Source organism: Vicugna pacos, unplaced genomic scaffold (genome assembly GCF_048564905.1).
Source record: "Vicugna pacos unplaced genomic scaffold, VicPac4 scaffold_20, whole genome shotgun sequence".
Classification (NCBI taxonomy): Eukaryota; Metazoa; Chordata; class Mammalia; order Artiodactyla; family Camelidae; genus Vicugna; species Vicugna pacos.
This window is the reverse complement of record NW_027328741.1, coordinates 30,776,878-30,781,485: the sequence shown is the minus strand read 5'-3', so window position 1 is coordinate 30,781,485 and position 4,608 is coordinate 30,776,878. Positions and strand designations below refer to the sequence as shown.

Sequence of the window (4,608 nt, the reverse complement as noted above, 5' to 3'; positions counted from 1 at the left end):
CAAAGTACAGCACAAAGGTGAATCGTCGGAGCAGATGAGAAACCAGATTCAGGGCCGGGAGTAGGGGGTCAGTCTGGTAGGAGATTTCCACACATCGGGGTCATCGAAACGGCTCGAGCAGTTTGAAATGCCTCTGATGATGTCCTGGGGTGTTCGGCTCAACTCTCTGAGCGGCTCCCCCGAAAACAGGCCCGAGGATGGTTTCCACAGGAGCTGTTGTGGCCATTTCTCTGACGTTTACCTCCCGTTGTCCAGCTTCAGTCTGCAAGGCTTCAGGAGACGGAGCGTTTTCGTACTCAATGATGCCAAGGCAAAAGGGTGAGAGAAAATGGGAAACATTCGTGGAGAGGGTCCTAGGCAGATAGTGGAGGCAACTAGAAGACCTTCAGTCTCCGGGCTGGCTTTCAGGTTGAGACAAAAACCCTAAGGAAAGCACTTGCTGCCACAGGACATAGACTAACATGGGAACCATCCAGAGAAGATCAGCACGGCCCCTGAACGTGGACGACACACGCCCATGCGTGAAGCGTTCCATAGTTTTAGTGAAGTCAGTCACCCAGGGAAAGACAGATATCCTATGCCATCACTTCTAGGTGGGATCTGAAAGTAAGTCAAGACACCCATCCATACATAAATAACTCCATTTTAAAAAGACTCCAAGGAACCTATTTACAAAACAGAAACAGACTGGACTCGCAGACATGGAAAAGAAACCGATGGTTAACACAGGGGACAGGGTAGGGTGGAGGAACGGGGTAAGGCGGAGGGATAAATCAGGAGTTTGGGATTAGCAGATATAAACCACCCTATACAAACTAGGTACACAAGTAGGTCCTACTGTCTAGCACAGGGAACTATGTTCAAAAGCTTGTAATAACCTATCCTGAAAAAGTATACGTGTGTGTGTGTGTGTGTGTGTGTGTGTGTGTGTGTGTGTGTGTGTGAATAAGTGAATCACTATGCCGTACGTCATAAATGAACACAACATTGTAAGTCAACTATACTTCCATTGACAGAGAGTTCCTACAATAAGCAGGCAGACAGACCGACAGACCGTCAGACAGACAGACAGGCAGGCAGACAGACAGACACACACACACACACACACACACACACACACACACACACACACACTGTCTGTCTGTCTGTCTGTCTGTCTGTCTCTCTCTCTCTCTCTCTCTCTCTCTTTCTCTGTCTGTCTGTCTATCTGTCTGTCTCTCTTCTAAGGGTGGAGAAGAGTTTGCTGAGCTATTTCGGGGGCCCTCTCATCCTAGTTCCTATCTCCAAGTTGGTTCAAAGTCCAAAAGGCCGTCAAGCACTTAGTCAGATAGGTCCCTCGAAGAATACCTCCCACATCACGATGACAGACTTCTTAGGCCAGCCGAGAAGGTCCTTCAGTTCTGTGCCCATCTTGGCTCTAAGTTGATGTCAGTCCTCCAGGATCCAAGAAAGCCACGTTGGAAAACAAGTGGTGATTTTGATGGGACAGAAGATCAGTCATTTGGGGGGCGAAGGGTGGGGTAGGGAGAGATACCAGCCTGTCTGTCTGTCTGTTTTCATCCAGTGTGGGAGCCTTCCCAAAGAGATAACTCGAGAAGAGAGAAACGGGGAGTTGACAAAGAACACGTGCGGTGGCGTGCCCTCCCCCCACCCCAGGAGAAGGCCAAGCCAGAAGTCCCTCCGGATGGCGGGCTCTGGACTCCGGCTTCCAGGGGAAGCGATATTTTTTCCTCCCCATTTCAGGCCCGGAAGAAGAGGGAGAGGCAGAGTGTCCTTCTCGGGCATCCGTTGTTTCTGAAGCACGCTTGTTGCCGAAAGATCGGCCCCCGTCCCCGATGAGCCCAAGAATCCAGAGACAAGGTCTTGGAGCTTAGAAGAAAAGAGGTCATTTTATCGCTCTGCCGGGCAAAGGGGATTCACAGCAGGCTAGCGTCTTCAAAACTGTGTACCCACCTTGGGGATGGAGTGGGTGGGGTGGTTCTAGAGCCATAGCTCAAACAATCAAGCATCGATCACCATCCACAGAATCGTTTTCTCATCAGAAGACTCAGCATGGTGTCACGATGCCTCCCAGGTGACCCATTCTATAGAGGCTGGCGGTTAGATCTCATTATCTCATAAGCACTCAAGGTGTGGCCTTCTTGGTCACTCAGGCTATTTTGTCAGGTCAGTAGTCCCGTGACCGACCTTCTCCTCGGAGAAGGACTCAGAGACCCAGCACGATGATGACTTGCAATGACTGAAATACAGTAGAAACAGTAAGATCGATAGCTTCCAGTTTCAACAACGGGCCTGGAACCGTGAGCAGCAACCGGTCAGTCAGAAGAGTCGACCGTTTTAAGGGCGAGCATAAGAAACCGAATGACACCCCCCCCCCAAGCAAATGAATGAATGAATGAATGACCTAATGATCCTCCCCTCCTCTCCCCCCCCCCCGCCCAAAAACGAAGCAATCCGTTAGCCTAATTCCGGCCATTTTATTCATCCTCCTTCACCCTGAAGCCCCAGTCAGCCACGTGCCACAGTGGTCTGTTTTCCGGTTTCCTCCACCACCCCAACCCCCACCAACGACCACCCCGCCAACATCCCCCCATGCCCAACCACCGCCCCAAGCGCGGGACTGGACGGGGGTGCTGGGGGCTGAGGGGGCGGCGATGGCGGCTTGAGGTGAGGGTGGGGAGTGTTCCGCCCAGATCGTATAGGAAGCTCAAACACAGCTGCAGTACGAGACGAGATGGTAGATTTCTGTGAGTCCTCCCTCCTCTTAAAATCCTTCCTAAGGAGGAGACAGACAGAAAGAGAAACATCACCCTCACTCCCAACGCCTCCTGTGCCCTCGTTGCACCCCAAAACAACAACAAGAAAAACAAAAACAAACACAACCACAAATAACTCGCTATCCCTGGGGAAGAAGGTTTCGATGGCATGGGGATATCATTCTAAACTTCATTCCCTCTTCATCACATTTCATGGAAACCGATTGCAATCTATGAGGCCCTGTGAAGGTAGGGGTTGGGGGGTAGGGAGGAGGGAGGGAAGGGAAGGGGGGGAGAGAGAGAGAGAGAGAGAGAGAGAGAGAGCGCAGAGGAGAGGAGGGATAAAAGGGGAGAGGACAGGAAAGGAGAGGAGGGAAAAGAGGGGAGGGAAGGGGAAGCGAGAGGAGGCGAGGGGAGAGGAGAGGAGTGGAGGAGAGGGGAGAAGAGAGGAGCGGAGGGGTGAGGGGGAAGGGAGGGGAGAACAGGGAAGAGGAGAGGAGGGGAGAGGAGAGGAAAGAGAGACAAGGGAGACAGACAGAAAGGCACACACACACACACACACACACACACACACACACACACACACACACACACACAGAATAGCGAAATGGAGAGAGAGACAGAGAGAGACAGACAGACAGACAGACAGACACGGATCTAGGTCCGGGAGACTACACATGGGTATTCTTCTGAGTGATTTTATGTGTTTTCTCAATCGCCACCTATGGAGATAAAAGTCGCTCCCATAAGATGAAGGGAGTCCTTCTGCCACCGCCCCCGGCCCCACCCTCCAGCACCGCTTGTGTTTGTCAGGGATTCCAAGCCAAAGCACGTGGAGGAGTGGGAGAGCTTCCTGGCGGCCCAAGGGGGAGGAAAGTCCGGCAGCATGAGAGAGGTAGTTGGCACGGGGAAGCTGGAGGCAGGCTGACGAGAAGATGGGTGAGGGGGCAGGGAGGAGGGTTTCCCAAGTTGGAGAGCCAAGACGAGGGAGGGGAGCCGTCGGTGGTCGCGTTCTGACCCCGACCCCGACCCAGACTGGAGCGGATCCCTGAAAGGAGGCGGTTCGGGCTCTCCGGCCGAGAACGCCCCTCTCTTCCTCTTTGTGCAGAAACACCTTCCGCGGACCGAGAAAGTCCATCCCGAGACCCTCGTCGGAAGAGTCCTTTCCAGACCCATCACGATCCTCCTGGGCCAAGGGGTCCAGGGGATGGGGCGGGGCCTCCATTCGATCCGTCTTCCGTCCGTCCATCCATCCGCAAGATCTTGAATATCCATGTAGGATTCCGGATGGTAGCAGTTTTCCAGGATCCTCCAGATCCTTGTAAGACCTCTCCTGGCAGATTCGACCCCTAGGTCGTACCGCGCAGCACAGGGCACTAGATTCAGTCCCTCGGGACGAGGGTTCCTGAAAAAGACCAGGAAAAAGAAGAACACAATCACTATGGTGTGCACCAGCCAGAAACCAGCACAACCTCGTCACTCTAACAGACTTGCCAAAGGCGGGGTGGGGAGAGAAAGTCATAGGATGGCTACCATCCCTCCCACCCCCACCCCACACGCCAAGCCCCCCAGCCCATCGTCATCCCTGCTCCCCCTCCTCCTCCCCCTCCCCTCCATCGACGCCCGCCTCCCGCTTGTACCCCACTCCTCCGAACCCAGCACCACCCACCTCGGCCTGGACGTGCTCGGCTCGGCTCGGCTCGGCTCGGCCCGGCCCGGCCCGGCCCGGCCCGGCCGTCCGGCCGACTTCTTCGCAGTGTCTAAAATAGCGCCCGGCCGACAGGCAGGTGGCACACGGCACCCGGCAGGGGAGCGAGCGGGACGGTTCGGGATCTCTGGGCGGCGGGGACAC

At 54.6% G+C, this 4,608-nt stretch overlaps 1 non-coding gene across 1 annotated transcript; it reads left to right on the top strand.

The window, feature by feature from the left end:
• Positions 1–432: 432 nt before the first annotated feature.
• Positions 433–541, top strand: LOC140694244 (U6 spliceosomal RNA). The gene has a single exon (XR_012069989.1). It is a non-coding gene; the product is annotated as a U6 spliceosomal RNA (small nuclear RNA).
• Positions 542–4,608: the final 4,067 nt, after the last annotated feature.